This window comes from Prunus avium, chromosome 6 (genome assembly GCF_965620075.1).
Source record: "Prunus avium chromosome 6, drPruAviu1.hap1.1, whole genome shotgun sequence".
Classification (NCBI taxonomy): Eukaryota; Viridiplantae; Streptophyta; class Magnoliopsida; order Rosales; family Rosaceae; genus Prunus; species Prunus avium.
In genome coordinates this window covers 26,221,450-26,242,020 of record NC_142289.1, presented here as the reverse complement: position 1 = coordinate 26,242,020, position 20,571 = coordinate 26,221,450, and positions in this window count along the sequence as shown.

The following is a 20,571-nucleotide window of genomic DNA, read 5'->3' as shown; positions in this document are numbered from 1 at the left end:
AATTAAAATATAAAATATATAAAAGTATAAGAAATAAGGCACTTATCAATAGTGCGGCACCAATTTGTGGGGGAGGGCATCCATTTTTTGTGGGTTAAAAAATGTGTTAAGTAAAAAGATATTTGGATTGATCTCAAATATTTCCGGACAAGTATGGGAATTCAAAGCCTGGGAAGGGAGGGAGACAACACGTGGTTGATGCTGAAAAATATAAACAATATGGTTTGGTTTCTATTAAACCAAACATAAAGAAACCTCTAATCGCATACGGGACTTATTGAACAGTCCAATTCTGTTTAGCAACGATTTTTCAAAAAAAAGAAAAAACCACACCTAATCAGCCCGATCGGTCTAGTTCCGCAAGTTCATTGGTTTAGCCGATGAAATGCCCAACCCTAGTTTTTAATTTGTTATTTTTGTTGCCAAAGTTAGAAAAGGAAAAATTTTATGCAAGTCAATAGGGTCTAGCTCAATGAAAAATATTGCATACTAGTGTTCCCATAACACCTTGGCAGTGTGTGTGTGAGAAAATCTCCATGTCTCTCTCTAACTTTGGGCAAAAATATAAAAAGAAAGAAAGAAAGAAAACTTCATGGAATGATATGTTAAAAGTGTTAGTGATTCATGGCAGTGGAAATATGTTATGGATTAAGATTTTTAGTTCATCTCTTTGAATCACATACACACAAGGGCGGTGCTATGCACAGGGCAAGCTGGGTGCCTGCCCAGCCCAAATTTTTTCAAAATAAAAAATACCTACATGTGTTATAAGTTCATCTCAAAATAATAATAAAAATTAAAAGCATACCCTAGACATATGTTGCCCATTCAGGTGGTCCCATATATTCTCTCTCCTTCTCTTTTGGCTATTAGACTTCTTGTTTCTCTCTCTCTCTCTCTCTCTCTCTTTGCTACTTGACCGCAGCAAGTTTCTCCCCCCTTATTATTACTATTTTTGATCAAATTCTCCCTCTATTCTTCTATTATCTTGGGTGGGCAACGTGGCTCCTTTTGTCAACAACAAGTATTATTCTCATTCTCTCCTTTGCTATATATCTTTAATTATAGGTTTAGGGCTGAATTATTCTAGGGCTTTGATTTGGGATTTTGTTAAAATTGAGTATTTTAGGGTTTAGCTATGGATGAATTATAATTTTTGGTTTAGTATTGTTGAGATGTTATTATGAGAATTTGTTTGATTTTTTGTTGGTATGTTTGATTAAAATTATTTTTACATATTATTCATAGGCTATCTTTTATTATGTCGGATCACAATCGGAATCCCAAGAGAACAGCGAATTTGAATAGTGTTGTTTTGTATTGCATTGTATTTACTTTTATTTTTAGTTTTGCTTTTGTATTTGTTGAACTTTTATTTATAGATATAGATGTATTTGAGGGTAAGGCTCATTATGTCCCCCCGACTAGGTGTATCTTTTTATGTTTATTAATGAAATTCATCGTACCGTGGAGTTTAGTATGTAAGTTTTACCCAACCGGCTTTTGAATCCTAGAACCACCACTGCATGATACACATGAACATATAACCATTAGGATAAAAAAGGGTGGTCAACCTAATACATAGTTGAATGAAATGGGCCATACATACCAGTAGCCCTATCCTCTTCAACGTTAATTCAGTCCCTTTGGCCTTTAATTTGACTTCGTAAGTTGGTTTCATGGTTAAACATAAGAGTTTGTGTTTCGAATTTTCAAAGCAGCCGCCAGCCAGGCTTTGGTCATTGCCAAGGCCATGAACAGTTGTATATGACAGGACCCAGAAAATAATGTCAACCCGTTTTGTCTTTATAAATTTAATTGGCTTTCGTAGAGGGGTTTTTTTTTTTGTTGGTTTCATGTTGTGTTTAGCTCTTTCAAAGTCAGATGACCAAGGCTATGCCGGTGCCGCTAAACTGGGGGAAGCTTCAATGCATCATCAATCAAAGAAACGAATTTTCAACTTAAGCAGCTACTAGTGATGGATTATTTGAATGATGGTGCAACAACTGGCTTCATAATGTGTTAGCTTCTTTCTTCAATTGGCCTTACCTAAAATTCCTCCAAAAAGTCAATTTTCTGTCAAAAACCTTCTAAGAGCGTAGAAAAGCTAAAAATAAAAAAAGTAAAGTAATAAGTCTCTTTTTAATCAATTTTCTCTACAAAATTAAAATATAAAAGATATAAAAGTGTAAGAAATAAGGCACTTATCAATAGTGCGTCACCAATTTGTGAGGTAGGGCATCCATTTTTTGTGGGTTAAAAAATGTGTTAAGGAAAAAGATATTTGAATTGATCTCAAGTATTTCCAGATAAGTATGGGAATTCAAAGCCTGGTTTCACTTTGCTCTCGAAAAGTTTAGCTGCAGTTGGTGGTTGAGTTTCAATTGGTGCAGTGGGTTCATTAAGCCCATATTAATTAACGGGTTATCCAACAACCGTCCATTAATTTTTCAAGGGCCCAAAATAGTTATGAGTTATTTAGAAAATATACCCGTTAAATTTTCAAAACCCCAAATGTCTTTTGCCTTTTGTTGGGTGTGGGCTGTCTTTGTGCTTGGGGTCGGCATACTTTTGAATCCCCTAAAGGCCCTATCCTATCCGTATTGTGAGTGGACCCCAATATTGGGCCATTTTTTATTATTATTATTTTTAGCTCGAAGTGTTCATTAAGGTATAAATTGTCATGGACTTAACTTTCCTTGTGGCACAAAAAATGTTGGCTTAATATCATAAAACATCCTTAAGGTTTACGAAACTATCATATTGCATTCTTAATTTTTTTTTTTGTCATTCCTGGTCCTCAAGGTTAGTATATGTGATCACAAATAGTCCCTGCTGTTAGGTTCCGTCAAAGACTTCGTTAGTTTGTTGACGTGGCATATATATATCACAAAACATCCCTAAGGTTCATGCATCTATCACAAATGATTCTTGCGAAATTTTTTAATTTAAAATTCATAATATTTTGGTTTTCTTTTTTAAATTTTAGGGTTCACTTTATAATAAATAAAAAACCAAGGGTTTAGGTTCATAAATGGTCCTCAAAGTTAAAATCCTTCTATAAATAGTTTTTTCATTTTAAAATTTTATGAATTTAATTTTTTTTTTTTTTTTTTAAAACTTCATTAGTTTGTTGATATGGCACATATGTGGAGCCCACATCTTCAAAAATATAGTGTCACGTGCATTTAAAATACAATATATATTTTTAAATAATTTTAAAAAGAAACCCAAACTTCTATGAATTTTAAATTAAAAAACTAAAAAATTTCGCAAAGACCATTTGTGATAGGTGCATGAACCTCAGGGATATTTTGTGATATATATATGTTTTTGACGGAACCTAACTGCAATGACCATTTGTGATCACACATACTAAATTTGAGGACCACGAATGACACAAAAAAACATTAAGGATGCAATCTGATAGTTTCGTAAACCTTAAGGACGTTTTGTGATATTAAGCCAAAAATGTTGTATCCTTGCCTTTGTCGCTGCCCAAAAAATGTTGTATCCTTCCCTTTGTTGCTGCCGAAAAATGTTGTATCTTTCCCTTTGTTCATTCCCTTTGTTGCTACTGAAAATGTTGTATCCTTCCCTTTGTTGCTGCCGAAAAAATGTTGTATCCTTCCCTTTGTTCCTTCCCTTTGTTGCTACCGAAAATGTTGTATCTAAAATGTTGCATCCTTCTTTGACATGGTATTAAATGTTGTTTCTTCCCTTTTTTGCTGCCGAAAAGTGCTGCAAAACTTCCACCATGGTTAATTTGTTGGCTTTTTTCTCCACTTCAATTCTGTCTTCATATTTTGAACATCCATTAATTTGATGCAAAAGCAAACATAAAAGATCTTATATCACAAATACTAATTAATATATGAGTTTATTATCAATATAGTTTATATAGCTAAATATATTTTATTTTTTTAGAAATATATAGCTAAATACTTTAGAGAAGGAAAATAATTAACTCCGGAGTGGATGAAAATCTTACTGTCATGATAGGCTTGAAATCCCATTATAGTAATAGTAATCTGAGCGAAGTTTTCGCCCATCGCCAAGACCCACATATTTTATTTCTAGTTGCTGCATGAAGTAATCAGACAAGTTAAACGCAAAAGTTCCCAAAAAATAAACATACATATAATTATGTAAAGAATAAAATGTGTTTCCACAAACTTTCAATTTGTGGCAAACGCTACACCGCAGAGTCTCATCCTTGTAATGTTCCACACAACATATTTGGCTCCAGAATTTATTATGCAACACGGCTTCATTCGTTTGGGGAAAAAAAAAATGCTTATTAGTTTAAGATAACTAAAAATATATAACGATCACATTATTATATCTACGAAACAAACTAAAATGAAATTTGCAGATAATTACATTAACATGTTTCGAAAATTTAAGGCCCTTTTTATTCAATAAATAAATGTAGCCAGGTTTTGCTTCTCAATTATGGTCGGGATGTGAGGAACTCTTCAGTTTTTTGTCTAATCTTAAACATGAAAAAAAAAATTAAGAGAAACCAAAGAATTTAAACAAACATAAAAAATAAAAAATAAAAACACAATAAGATAAAGTACTTACATATTGGTGACAAATATCACATAAGTTTGCATAGCTATTGACTTTCTTTTTGACGAATTATTGACTCATGACTTCAATTAATGCAAAGAGGCTGAATCTCGATGGATGACGAATGAATTATGTCTGATCCATATACTTACTGAAATTATATTGTAGCATATATTTTAGGGTGGAAAGCCATCTTGATATAGATGTGAGGTAACCTAGACTGTAGGGTGCAGAGCCTATATTTCAGGAATCTAGGGTAGCATATATTGCATGGATGTTTTGAAGTCGGGCTTGGAGAAATATTAGTTATGAGATTAAAAATGTAGTACTGGATTTAAATAATTTTGTAAAAAAATAATATAATACACAATCAGTCTGGTTCGGTTTGGTTTAGTTTGGTTTGATAAGGTGTGAAATCGAAATCAGAACCAGTTGGAACTGGTTCGATCTGGTTCAGTGCTGGTTTGTTGACTTTTTTACTCAACCTTTTATTTCTTCTGTTTTTTCCATCCGGTTTGGCTGAATGTTCCAATTTTTAGGTCCCGATGCCCACCCCTATGTAAAATAGTTATAAAAAAAAACGAAAAGAGAAATCACAAATTAAAAATAAATTAAAAAAACCCAACCCCTCTCCTTGTACCAACACAGCCACACGCTCCCGCCCCCTCCTCCTCTAGCAAACCCCACCCACCCTTCTCTATCCTGCTTTCTCCTCTCTCTGTCATGATCCCCCACCCCAGCTTCCCCTTCACTACAAATATTTTGCATGAAAAAATAATATTTTGCAAGATAAAGATAAACTCTCCAAATAGCTAGCCTTAATAGTATTTGTTCTAGTGGTTTTGACCCCTCATACAAAACTACAGAGCAGCTTCAAATTGACAAGAAATATGGAAAAGTATTATGCACGAGGGATATATCATATATGGCTCTTTTACCAAACGTCTTATGTCACAAAAGTTATATATATCCCTTAAAAAAAAATTCAAGAAAAGTAAAAATCATTCAGGCATCTAATTGGAACCAACAAAATAGATTAACACAGTGCTTCAAGAAAATAATATAATACAACATACTAATTGAGTGGTTAAATGGTTTCGGATTCAAGTGATTTTATGCAGAGATGATCTTTCAGGGAATATCTAAAAACTAGACGGTTTGTCATTGAAATACAAGGCAAGAGAGAGGGTGAGGTTGAGCTTGCGGTCCTCTTTGATTGTATTTTGTTCTATATTTTTTCTGATGTTTTGGTTGACGAATTCATTGTTTCCTCTTATAATTGCAATTTCATTCATAAGATTCTTTTTGTTTAAGTTATTTATTATGTAAGGATCCTTCTTATCTATGCTTTCAATATGTGTACTGAATCATATCGAAGCAAATATATATAATGAAGTGTATGTAATTATATTTATGTAATGACGCATATTTGAGCACACAACTACTGAAATAGGCAAGAGCCACATTTATTACCTAAACAAATATAGGCTCAGGATCCTTAGCGATATCATCCATTTGCTCGTTTAGTTCCCTTCATTAGGTCTGACTAGTGATATGTTTCATATAGGAGACCCGTCATCACTAAAATACAAGGCAAGAGATGCAAAGGCAAGAAAGGCCGAGCTTGTGCTTGTGGTCTTCTTTGACTGTATTTTATTTAATAGTTTATATGTTATTTTGGTTGATGAATTTATTGTTTCCTCTTATAATTGCAATTTCAGTCATAGGATTCTTTTTGTTTACATGATTTCTTATATATTTATGCTTGAAATATGTGTACTGAATCATATCGAGGAGATCCGTCGTTTTGGTGATTAATGACAACATTCTAATTTTTTTTATAAAGGCTATGATTACAGTATCCTAGTAAAAATGTGGGTTCCATTGGGATATCGTACTAACTCCCCAAAGGCAGGTGTGGTGGTCAATGAGCATAAGACCATGACGATCAAGTTACGTTATCCATATGTCGACGCGAGAGCTGGTGGTCTTGTACACGAGGGGCATGAGCAAGAGATAGAATTGAGAGATGAGGAAGAGAGGTGATTGCGGTGGACGGAACAAGAGAGGAAGGAGCAAGTGATGCAAGAAACATGGGCATGATGAAGGTAGGAGATGCAAAGGCAAGAGAGGTCGAGGTTGGGCTGGTGGTCTTCTTTGATTGTATTTTGTTCTATAGTTTATATGTTGTTTTGGTTGTGGAATTTATTGTTCCATTTTATAATTGTTTGTGCCTAATAAATCACGATCATAGACTGACCGAAGGGGCTTCCTCTTGACCCTAGCACCTATTCATGAATTGGAACGTGGTGTTTCGTCAGGCGTTTTGCCTTCCTAAAGACAAAGGAAAAACTGCGAAGGGGGAATCCTCTCGGTCTCGCGACCGCGGCATTATTGGCCGAGGCCGAGGGGCGTAAGAAACGTGGCCGAAGATATCAAGGATAAATCACCACGTGGCAACAATGTCCCACACTTCATTTAATGAAGTAACGCCTCTGACTATTGCAGCAAACCCACTAGCCACAAAAAGGCATTTAATGCACGAGGGAAGAAGGGAAGTGACTGAAGTCAGGGTTTGGTAAAGGAAATCAGGGTGGTTAGGCGCAAACATTCTTACAAAAATTCTTACAGCTTGAGAGATTAGGTCACCAGCTATCAGAGCATTAAATGCGTCTCCACGGCCAGGGGTGCAGAACCCACGATCAGGGCGGCGGCCGAGATTTACCGGGATTTATGGGGTCGCACCACCATGCTTCACAATCCCAAATGTCGATTGGACTACCCACTTACTCTGATCAAGCTCCACCATGCAGATTTTCAGCCTCGATTACTCCTCCAGAGCTCTTCCTATAAATACTAAGCTCGAGCTACATTCAAAGGGTTCAAACACTAAACCAAAAGCCTCCCACGGAGCAAATTATATTTTCCTGTAATGCACTTTCAATACATTTACTTGCTTTCCTAGGAGTAGTGATAGATTGTAAGGAAAATCCATTCATCAATATATTATACGACCCTTGATTTTCAAGGCGCCGGAGCACCATCTTTGTTACTCTCTCATCCACCCCATATATCATACGACCGTCGCTCTCCGAGCAACGCGCCGGAGCACCGCTCAAACCATCAACACCACCACTAAATGGCCTTGTAGCTCAGGCCGTGAACCTAACGGCCGAGATCAGTTCCTCTCTCGGCCACAATCGTTTGATTAGGAGTCGAACTCAAACAGGCGCACCACTTAACCATTTTTTCCAAACCGCATCACCATCTCGACGCACGGTAGACCGTGCTGGCACGCCTGCGCACAATGTTAAGCTCATAATTTCATACATATACATGCCCTATTTACTTACTTCTTTTGCTTAGTTTCCTAGACTTCTAAGTTATTTGCCTTCCTTTGTGTGTTTTGTAGGCAAATAGAGCAAGAGAGCATAATTCATGCAATTCAAGCATGTTAAGGCCTAATTTGGATGAAGGGAAGAAGAGCTTAAAGACAAACTCAATTTTGGCTACAGCCCCCTGCCAGTCCAGTTTCGTAGGTCATATGTCAAGCCTTGTTTCAGCAACCTACATAGCTCGAATGAGGCCACATTCTTCATGAAAGTTGTTCCAATTGGTGTGTACTATAACATATCCAAATTTCAGCCCCATTGGATAAATCTGGAGTCCGTTACCTAGCAAACACAGAACCATGCTCAGGATGGATCTTATCAGCGCGGAAAATGAGTTAGCAATTTGTTTCGGCCTTAACTTCTTCATCCGACCTTGGATTGGCCCAAATAACATATGGCTGGAAAGAAGACATTCTGAACTTCAATTTAGAGTGCTTAAAGTCCTAATTTGATTAAGAGAAGCCCAAGTTGTAAGCCCTTGAAGTTGCTGGTCATGCTGACCTCAGCATGTGCTGGTTGGATGCTTGGTCATGGTGAGCTAGGTATGAGCTATCATTTCTGGTTGGAAGCTTGGTCATGGTGACATGAAGATGAGCTAGGGCTGCTGGTGGGATCTATTGGTGAAGTGCATCAACCAATTCAAGATTTTCTAATACAAGTGCATCACCCAATTTAGATTTTCTAATACAAGTGCATCAACCATTTCAGATTTTATAAAACAAGTGTTGTATGCATTAGCCATATTGAATTCAGATTTTCACTTCCCCTAGGCCTATAAATAGGGAAGTTCTCTAAGCTTGTAAACACACCCCAAGGGGGGGAGCTCTCAAACACTTCTCTAGAGCTCCCTTCCCTTCTCTCCCTCAAATTCTCTTAGTTTTCCTTTCTAGTTCTCAATTCTAGCTTTCTTTAATGTTTTCTTAGTTGTAATTTATTTTTCTTGTAATGTACATTCTTTCTTAAGTATTCAAGTTTAATTAGTTTCCAAGTTTCAATTATGGTTTTTGTTCTTATTCATTATGCTTATAAGTTAATATGCTAGTTTGAATGATTGATCACCATTTAGGCTTGCATGTTAGCTATCTTGGTTTGAATTAAGAGTAGACACCATGCTTTAATTCGAATTGAACTATGAATAGGAAGAGTATGTATGGACATTCGACAACAGGGATTAGATACATGCTTGGTTGTTTAAAATGTTCTTCTATGCTTAATGGGTTCCTAATGCTTAATTTTAGGTTAGACAACAAATGATCAAATTAGGGAATTAGGAACACAAGGTTATGACCACACACCATGGCTTAATCATACTTTAGCTAGAATCAATCCATTAATCTAAATTGAACTTGGGAACTTATTTGCTTGAGTTACTTATTTCTTTCTTCCTTGTTTTATGTTCTTTGTTTTTGTTTCTATTTTGTGTAGGGAAACTAAATTGGATCATTCAATCACCAATCCCTGTGGAATCGACCTCGCACTTACATATGCTATACTACCAACGGTTCGTGCACTTGCGAGTATCACAAGTTGAGGATGCAGCTTAATCCATTTTGGTGCAGCTGTATCTACACAACACACAACCGCACCGCATCCAAAAGAAGGACGTCACGTGTTGACGCATATCCCCTCGGCCCGGAGCACCAGGCCGTGAGATTTGCGCAGCCAACAATAATTTCAATTTCAGTCACATGATTCTTCTTGTTTAGGTGATTTCTTATGTAAGGATTCTTCTTATATATCTATGTTTGCAATATGTATACTAAATAATATTGAAGCATTTTATTTAATCAATCATATATAAGTAAATTTATGTAATAATCGTATTTATGGTAAAATAAATAGAGTAAACTTGGTATGATTAGAATGGGTTGTAACTGCTTTTTCAAGAGCATCTAGCTAAAACAACATTCCTTACTCGGAATAACATATGATGAGGATCCTCAGCGATGTTGTCAATTTTCTCAAGTAGATTCACTAGAAACCCAAGCAATAGCATTGAGAAGGAATTTCTCAAGTATTTAGATACTTGAAAGGAACAATTGATTTATGGATTACATTATCATGGTTATCCTTATGTTTTTGTTCACCCATTTTGATTTAGTTTTTGTGATAGTAGGGTAAAATTCCCCATTAACCTGAAAACCATTTGTGATCAACAAGTCAACTTTCTTTCGTGTGCGAGCATGCCACTGTTAGCTGTAAGGAACCCTAACAGACTTATGAAAAATGAATAACTTGCGCCCCAAATTTCTGACTTTAAACAAGTGATTGTGAATTTGGGTGAGGAATATCTCTCAAGTAAGTTCTTTTCTTGCCTCAGACTGGTGAGGACTTCACAATTTATCACAGTAACAAGAACTAGTAGTTTTGGCCAAAATACAAGCTGGAAGATAAATCAAACTGTTTGAAATAAAAACTACCTATTGCACGATATTAAAACAAAAGAAAAGCTGCCAAGTCTTGAAGAACAGAACATTGTACTTTGACTCTGCTGGTTTGGTGAATCGGGCTGGACTGGATATATATATACTGGAATTGCACGTCAGTATTTTCAACTGATGAAGTTCAGCCGGAAATCGATACCAATGTCGAGATTGGCAGAGCTTTAATTTGTTTTGGTCATGGAGAGGCTTCCTGGATGGGCAAAATTAATATTTCTTCAGTCTAGATTGGACTGAAAATGGCTGGATTGACGATTGCTGATCTGGGGCTGCACCACAATATATGTTCTGCTTGATTATGAATCAACCAAGAGCTATTTTGGAAATTCTGAGCACTTGAAGCATCCCTGTAAATTTGTTGAGGGTTTCATATTGTGAAAAACCCGAATTCTATTTGATTTGACCTAAGCTGAACCAAATTTGTAACAAGGGAAGTCTTGTTTCCTTTGTGGATTGTTTCTTTGGATTGAAATGACCTAAGTTCTGGCTGTTTTGCTTGAGGGTTGAATGAATTTTAAAATTGAATGGCTTGATTGCTTCAGAGTCTAAAGGCTTTTGAGATTTGAATGACTTTGTTCTTTTGAATTTGTCAATATAATTTGGGAGTTTTTGTTTTGATTAATTTTTTGGCTGTTCTCCAATCTATTCACCTCCTCTCATATTTATAGAGAACTCTGGAATAGGGGTTTTTATTTTTTAATCTTTAATACTGGGCGGCAGATCTTTCAAAAAGATTTTCCTTTTTCAATGCCACAAAACGTGGAAGTTATTATTCTAGCAAAGAAGAACCATCAACAGTCAGCTTCAACTTCTTTTCTCGTTTTTCTGGCGAACAACTCTCTTGTCTCCTGTTTTATTTCTTGAAAAACACATCATGTTCCAATGTAGAGCCCTCTATGGGTGTAGAAGGGCAACTTGGCCGTTCTTTCCTTCTAGCATTTTGAATGGGTTATGAAGAGTGTTCTTCTGGTTAACCTGTTTCCATTAACTCCCCATCACTTCCTCAATTGGAAATTTTGACTTTCAACATCACATGGGCCTCCTCTTTTGGAAAAAAGATCTTCCAAAAGATCTGCCTTGATTTGAATTGAGATCAACGGTGATGATCAAATTCTTTGGGCTTTTGAAGATCTTTGAAATTGGGCCCTTTTTCTTGATTAGCAACTGGTTAGTTTGGATTAAATCACCTTCTTTATCGTAATTGATCTTTAATTTGTGATTTTTATTTTTGTTAATTGGTCTTCAAGGGTCTGGGCCTCTAAAACCATATGGGCTAATCTCTGTATTTTAAATCAAAGCCCAAAACTTCTTCTTCTGATATGGGCCAATTTTAATTGGGCTGGCATGTGGAATTTAGGCCCAAACAATGCCCCTTAAGTTTGAATCGTTTTCAAAATGGTTTCAAACTTAATGATTGGCCAATTAATGACGCGCTCCATTTCCTTCCTTTGCTCTAGCCCACATCTGCCTATTCACTTAGACTTCATGGGGAAGTGGGCAATCTCAACGGCTACTTTAGTCTGGATATCCCCTCTCCTTCCACGATCTTCTTTCTGAGTTTATAAGAACATATACGAGCTTCATCACTGTTCATTCGAAAACCTAACTTTTGCCAACTCTTGTTTTGTCCTCATAATCCCCTGTTTCTTTCGCTCATCTTTCGATTCTTCTTTGTTTTTGCTTGAAATCTAAAATGTCCTCCCCAAAAACTTGCACCAAAAGCCCTTCCTCCTATCTTCCTCCTCCCTATATTTCGAAGGCAGGTGTTGATCAACATGCGATCGAAGTTCGCAGCAAGCTTCACCCGTATACCTAGAAGAATCTAGATGAAAACGTTCTCCACTTGTTTGAGAATACTCTCATTCTGGGTCTCCACTGGTTTGGCAACATCCCTGAAGAGATGGCTGAGCTGTTCAAAGAAGATGATGAGGCTCCCCTGTGCTACCAGAGTTCTTCTCCTCTGGCTTCTCATACCTAGGTCAGCAAGAACTTGAGCCGCTCGTATCCTCCAAGTGAAGTGAGGAATAGCACGGTGAAATGGTCAGACTGAATTGACAAGCTTCTTCCGAAGTATGGAGTTCACTAGAAGAGGGCTGGAATTTTTTATGCCATCTTTTTGTCTAAGCAGTCTGTGAATAGGGATGAGAATCTACCAGCTGTTGCTCTCTGCTTCTGGAATTCTGCGAGTAATACCTTCGACTTCCATGTGGGTCTCAAATCATTAGGTTCAGACCTCATGGAAGGCCTGCTGATGCAGTTGTTGATTATCATAAAGGGAAGAATTGTGAGAGGCTGGCGAAAAAGTTCACCATCTCTCTTACCACAATAAACCAGAACTGCTCCTTTTCCAATTATCTGAAGAAGTTCAATACTGAGAGGGATAGGGACCAACAGCACATGTTGTTCCTTCTGTATTGGCTACTCTGGACAATCCATTGAATATCTCAGCTCCGGGCGCGTTCTGGATGATCCAGATTTGGCTGCAAGTCTAATTTCCAGAATTGAGGTTTCCAGACATTATTCTGCCTGAAGACCAAGTCATGGCGCTTCCTTTGATGTCGGCAGAAGTGCCCAAGAAGTCCATTGAAGAATATCTGACGTTCTTCAAACATTGCTGCTGCCTAGTGGCAGGTGGTGCTTAGAAGAAGCTATCCCTAGTTCCAGCCTGGCTACAGGTTGTTTGAGAAGGAGCCTGAAGATGAAGTTGCCAGAATTGATTTTAGGAATAAGTTCCTGAGTGTAATGTTGATTCGGGATCTGCCCTTTGGTGGGGGTAAGCCTCCGAATTATCACTTGGGTGGAGAAGTCTATCATTCTAACTTCTGTGCCAAGCAACTTGGTTACCCTCAACTCATTCCGCTAAAATCCTATAGAAGCTGCAACCGGGGAACCTCCTTGAGAGATGCAGATGATCTAGATGTGCATAAAGGCTGCAAATGTGCAGTGAACAAGATTAATAATAGCGCAGATGCTCTTTATCCATCCCGGGAGCCAAATTCTTGCAGTTCTGGCGAGTTTGACGCCTGGTGGAAAGCTAGATTTGCTTGCTTGACTGATGCGAGTACTGCCACAAAGGCACTTTTTGCCAATTAGGATGCTGGAACTGTCCTGGTAGAGCCAGATGCTAGGAAGTTCATTGTGCAGACGATCAAGGGTGTGAACGCCCAAGGGATTGAAGGTAAAACTCGTCAGTTCTGCCTCTTTAGCTGGGATCTTGTGTTCTGGAAGTTGACCTTTGTTCTGTTTGTTTTGTTTTAGATCCCTCCATGGCAGGTAAACTTGGTGGTTAGGATGTCCAGGCTGGTCAAGTGTTTGGTGAGTCCTAAATTCTGTCTTAATGCTTGTTCCTGGCCAGACTGGGCGTTCTAACTTCTATTCTTTGTGAAGTCACTTCTGTTATTGCCGCTGGAGATTTGGAGGCATTCTTCAGAGATGAGGAAGATGAATACGAGACCCTAGTAGAAGAAAAAACTTCTTACGCAACTCCTTTTGTTAGAAAGAGCAAGAGAAAAAAAAAACCACTCAGGCTCAGGGTAGTGTTGTCCAGCCTGAACCTCCAGGTACATCCTTGGGCATAAACCCTTTGTCAGCCTTTTCTAGTTAGTTTTGATGTAACATCCCACATCGGCTTCCATGGGAACTTCGAAGTTAAGTGAGTTTGGGCTAGAGCAATCCCAGGATGGGTGACCCACTAGGAAGTTGCTCGTGAGTTCCCATAAACAAAATTGTGAGAGTGGAGCCTAAAGCGGACAATATTGTGTTACGGCGGAGCCGATCTGGGATGTGACAAAATGGTATCAGAGCCACTCTGCCGTGTGGTGCGAATATGCAGACGAGGACGTCGGGCTTCTAAGGGGGTGGATTGTAACATCCCACATCGACCAACGGAGAAGGGGTGATGTGCCTTATATGTACATGCCCACCTTCATCTAGCACGAGGCCTTTTGGGAGCTCACTGGCTTCGGATTCCATGGGAACTCCGAAGTTAAGCGAGTTTGGGCTAAAGTAATCCCAGGATGGGTGACCTATTGGGAAGTTGTTCGTGAGTTCCCAGAAACAAAACCATGAGGGCGAAGCCCAAAGCGGACAATATCGTGCTACGGTGGAGCCGATCCGGGATGTGACAGAATGGTATTAGAGCCACTCTGCTGTGTGGTTCAAGTGTGCCGATGAGGACTTCCGGCCCCTAAGGAGGGTGGATTGTAACATCCCACATTGACAAACGGATAGAGGGTGATGTGCCTTATATGTGCATGCCCACCTCTATCTAGCACGAGGCCTTTTGGGAGCTCACTGGCTTCGGATTCCATGGGAACTTCGAAGTTAAGCGAGTTTGGGCTAGAGCAATCCCAGGATGGGTGACCCACTAGGAAGTTGCTCGTGAGTTCCCAGAAACAAAATTGTGAGAGCGGAGCCCTAAACGGACAATATCGTGTTAAGGCGGAGCTAATCTGGGATGTGACAAAATGGTATCAGAGCCACTCAGCCGTGTGGTGCGAATGTGCCGACGAGGACGTCGGGCCTTTAAGGGGGTGGATTGTAACATCCCACATCGGCCAACGGAGAGGGGGTGATGTGCCTTATATGTACATGCCCACCTCCATCTAGCACGAGGCCTTTTGGGAGCTCACTGGCTTCGAATTCCATGGGAACTCCGAAGTTAAGCGAGTTTGGGCTAAAGTAATCTCAAGATAGGTGACCCACTGGGAAGTTGCTCGTGAGTTCCCAAAAATAAAACTGTGATGGCGAAGCCCAAAGCGGAAAATATCGTGCTACAACGGACCCGATCCGAGATGTGACATCTGAGATGAATTCTGACTCTGCCACCTATGTATTTGTAGTTGAGAGTCCTTCCTCTCCTCCTACTACTAAGTTGAAAAGGCTCAGAAGAGGGACTGCAGATGAACCCAACACGGTGGAAGAGCTTGTAGTTGCTCCCACCTCAACTACAGAGACTGCTGAGGAGCTGCGAGAGGCTTTTGATGTTGTGGAGAAAGAGAAAGAAGTCTCCAAAGAAGACAAAGAAAAAACCAAAGGGGGGAAAAGAAGAGGTGAGACCCTCTTCAGTCCCTAGCACAAAATTGGTTGTGTTGTATTCCTTCTAACTAGAGTTATGTCCCTTTGTATTGAATTGGCCAAAAAACAACAAGAGGCCCAAAAGGGAGAGCTCACCAACTCAGAACTGGCCATGTTCGATGATGTGGAGGTGAAGAACTCTGCTGCCGTTCCACCAGCTAAGGTAATTTTCATTTCTTCTTTAATTCTGCGTGGTCTTATGGATTTATTTTAACCAATATTTTTGGTCTTTAGGCTGAGAAGGACAGAACTGGTGAGGAGCTGGCTGTGGTGACCATTCCTCTCAAGCCCATGATTGTGGCTGTAAGTATTGCCATGCTTCAGAATTTCTTCTTTTTATTTAGTCTAGTACATAAGATAATTTAAAAACTTGTTTTCTGCAGATGCCTCTGCATTCTGTCCCAGGCTCATCAACTACGGCCTCCTTTGTTGATCCAGAATTGGCAGAGTTTGAAGCTATGGACCTGGAGGCTCAGCTGCAGAAGCTCGAGAAACTTGGAGCCACTCCAAGCAAAGCCAAGTCAAAAGCGGTAGATGAGGCAGTGGACAGAATAAAAATCTAGCAGTCAACTGAGCTTGATCTGGATGAGAACAAAGAAGTTGTTGACCAGCTGATGAAAAATCTGGACCTGCTACATAAGGAGCATATGTCTCCTCATCCTATCCTTGAGATTAGCCTGGGCTTGGCCAGAGATATGCTCCATTTACAGGATCGCTATGAAGACCTAAAGCCCTCCTTTAGTGCCTCTGAACTCTGCAAGACTACGCATGAAGCCAATTTGGTGGATTATCATAAGCAGAAGTCAGAACTGGATGCACTAGTTGCAGATTACAAGGAGAACAAGTCTGCTGCTAATAAGCTGGGGAAGCATATTGAAGACCTCTAGAAGCAACTAGCTGCACTAAGGGAGAGACAAAAAAATCTTGGAGCTAGATTGGGTGCGAAGATGAAATCTACCTTCCTTGTGCACAATATGGTTTCAACTTCAAGACCTGTATTGGAGATTGCAGAGGCCTCCATTCACCAAGGAGTGCTTCTCCATAAAGAGATTTCTATCAAGAAGGCTGGACTACAAGAGACTCTCAAGAAACTAGGCCTTTAGATTTTGCTTATTTTGTAATAAGAACTTAGTCATTCATTAATGACATTTATGGAATGAAAGAAAGGTTCTATTTATTTATTTCTGCCAATTTTTGCATTTTCACATTTTTGCTTCATTCAATCATCAAAGCTGGGCAGAATAAACAAAAAAGGAACTAACATATTTATATTAACCAACTCAAGATTTAAGTAGCAGTTCTATCCGCTCCTTCCTCGATCCCGGGATATGTTTGCACTGCCTGTGAACCCCACATAGTTGGATAGAACTTTTTCAACCACTTGCCATTGATTGTTGCAGCACGGGTCTCTTCATCTCGATCTTGCAATTTGTATGCTCCTAATCCCAGGATTTGTTTAATCACAAAAGGGCCTTCCTAAGTGGGTGACCATTTTCTGTAACCGGCCACATGGGCTTCAAGGACCAAAACTGCTCTCCAGACAATCTCTCCTTCTTCAAAGCTCTTGTTTTTAACTCTTTTATTGTAAGCTCTTGCCACAGCTTCTTTTCCTGCTTAGAGTTTGTTGAGGGTATCAATTCTGCTTGTATCTAGCCCTTCCAATTCTGGCAACATTACTTGAGAATAGTCTTCTCCAACCAAATTATGTTGTTGGGCAATTCTGATGGACTGGACTGTGATTTCCATGGGCAGAATTGCGTCATGTCCATAGGTTAGAGCATATGGGGTCGTGCCAGTTGCCTCTCTCTTTGAAGTTTTGTAGGCTCATAAGGTTTCTGACAGTTTCTCATGCCATTGCCTTGGATTCTCCTCAAGCACTTTCCTGATGATATTAATGATCACCTTGTTGCTTGATTCTGCATGTCCATTTGCCTGAGCATAGTAAGCAGTGGATTGAAGTAACTTGATCTTGAGCCTACTTGCCATATCTTGCATCTCTTTAGATATGAAAGAAGTCCCCCTATCAGTTGTGATTGATTCTGGTATGCCAAACCTATGTACAATCTGTTCTTCAATGAAGGTAATGATCTCTTGAGATGTGGTGGATTTGACTAGCTTAGCTTCTACCCATTTAGTGAAGTAATCTATACCGATGATGATGAAACAGTGTTGCTTACTACTACTGGATTCATGGGAACTGAGGGAGCCTGCTGGATTGGTCCATGTCTTTGGCAAGCCTCACATCCTTTGGAATATTCTATGGTAGGCCAGAAATAACTGTACCTTTTGATCAGCCAACACATTTTCCTTACGCCTTGGTGTGCTCCACAGATTCCTTTGTGGACTTCCCCCCATGACTTTCATGTACTCTTCCTTTTCTAGGCACCTCAGGAGTACCTCATCCTTGCTTTTTCAGACCAAATCTCCATTCCACATAAGGTAGTTCAAAGCCATGATTCTTACTTCTCAGAAGGAAGGGTTGGATACTGCAGATAATTTAATTATAGGCAATCTCCAATCTTCCTCAGTCATTATGGCAGAATTGACATCTATCTCCATTCCCCTGGTCGGAATAGATGGTAGACTCTTCTTCCCTACTCTGATGATCCTCTGGATGCAGTCTTCAGGCATCTGCACCCCTGTTGCTAATTGAGCCATCTCATTGGCTGCCAAATTTTCTTCTCTTGGAATTTGTTCCCAAGTGGCTTCCCTGAATTCTACCAAGAGATTTCTTGCTGCCACTAAATAAACAACTAAGAAAGGATTCAAACACTTATATTCTCCAGCAATCTGTTTCAGAACAAGCATGGAGTCTCCCAGGATTTCCACATATTGGATTCCTAGTTCCACCAGCATTTCAAGACCAATAATTAAGGCTTCGTACTCTGCTCTATTATTAGTGCATTGGAAATCTAGCTAGAATGAATAATAGTGTCTGATACCCAATGGATCCTCTAAAACAATTCCTGCTCCAGAGGCGAGGTCAATTTTAGATCCATCAAAATACAACTTCCAAGGGGTGAGATGGACTGAGTATATGGGATTATTGAGACAGGTGTGAGCTCTGCTTAGTAGATCTGCATTGGCTATATCCATGGAATCCATATTCTCAATTTCTTCCCCTGGATGATCCGCCAAGAAATCTGCAACAGCTTGCCCTTTGATAGCCTTCTAAGGGACATATCTAAAGGCAAATTCTGATAAGGCCAGAGTCCATTTACCTATTCTACCTCTCAACATTGGTCTTGTTAGCATGTACTTAATCAAATCTATTCTAGCAATGATATAGATTGTAAAGGGTAGCATGTAATGTCTAAGCTTTATAGCAGTGAAGTACAAAGTCAAACAAAGCCTTTCAATCGCAGAATATTTTCTTTCTACTTCTGTCGGAGTTCTGCTTAGGTAGTAGACTGCATGTTCCTTCCCTTCTGATCGGTTCATAATTGTATATCATTTTGTACCCTTCTAGCTTATGATTTGGTTATGTTATTGAGTTAAACTTGTGCTTTTAATCCATTTTCTGTTTTGATAAGTCCATAATTTCATACACTTGCTTGCCTTCTTTACTTAGTGATTTTGCTTAGTTTCTCTTTATTTTGAGTCACTTACCTCTATTTGTGTGTTTTGTAGGTTAAGATAGCAAGAGATCACATTTGATGCAATCCATGCATGTTAAGGGCTGATTGGCAAAGAGCAAGAGCTTAAAGACAAAACCAAAGTTGGGCCACACTTCTTGTCAGTCCAGTTTCGTAAGTCACCTTCCAGGTCTCATTTCAGCAATCTGCACAACTCGGATGAGGAGCCATTCTTCATAGAAGTTGTTCAATTGGGTGTCTAGTATAACATATCCAAAATTCAGCCCAATTGAACATATGTGGAGTCCTTAGCCCGTCCAACACTGAACCATGCTCAGGAGGATTTGCAGCTGCCAGCTTTGAGCCTTGTCTCCTCCTTTAAGCCATGTGCCTCACCCATGCTGCAACTGACTTTGGATCCAACATAATGAGTGAAGTGGGGAGGCATTCCAGCTATGAAATTCTAAAGGAGCAAGTTGGTACATGCTGGAGTTATTATAGAGAAAGCATGTGCATGCATGTAAAGCAAAGAAATGAAATGGAGTCAATTCCAGTCTCTGTTCGGCTGCCAACTTGCAAGGCCCAAAACGCACACTTCTACTGCTCCGATGGGAATACTTTCTTCATAGAAGTTGTTCCAATGGGTGTCTAGTATAACATATCCAAATTTGAGCACCATTGGATACGTTTTGAAACCTCTGGCCTTCCTACACCAAGACTGGTTCAGAAAACTCGTTTTTCAGCAACCAAAAGGCAACCACATGGGTTGGCAGCAAAGGCAGCCACAACTGATCACCTTTGAACCCATGTGAAGATGCTTGAGGTGCAGCAGCAAAAGATGAAGGATGGTGTGGGAATCCATCATGATGTTCCTCCCTCTTAGCCCTATAAATAGAGAAGTCTTCAAGCTTCAAATCACACCCCAAGGGGGGGAGCTCTCAAACACTTCTCTAGAGCTCCCTTCCCTTCTCTCCCTCAAATTCTCTTAGTTTCCTTTCTAGTTTTCAATTGTTGTAATGAAATATTTGTGCTGAAATTCTCCTTCAAGTTTTCTTAGTTCCACTTTACTTTTATTTGTAATGTACATTCTTTCTTAAGTATTCAAGTTTAATTAGTTTCCAAGTTTCAATTATGGTTTTTGTTCTTATTCATTATGCTTATAAGTTAATATGCTAGTTTGAATGATTGATCACCATTTAGGCTTGCATGTTAGCTATCTTGGTTTGAATTAAGAGTAGACACCATGCTTTAATTCGAATTGAACTATGGATAAGAAGAGTATGTATGGACATTCGACAACAGGGATTAGATACATGCTTGGTTGTTTAAATTGTTCTTCTATGCTTAATGGGTTCCTAATGCTTAGTTTTAGGTTAGACAACAAATGATCAAATTAGGGAATTAGGAACACAAGGTTATGACCAAACACCATGGCTTAATCATACTTTAGCTAGAATCAATCCGTTAATCTAATTGAACTTGGGAACTTATTTGCTTGAGTTATTTCATTCT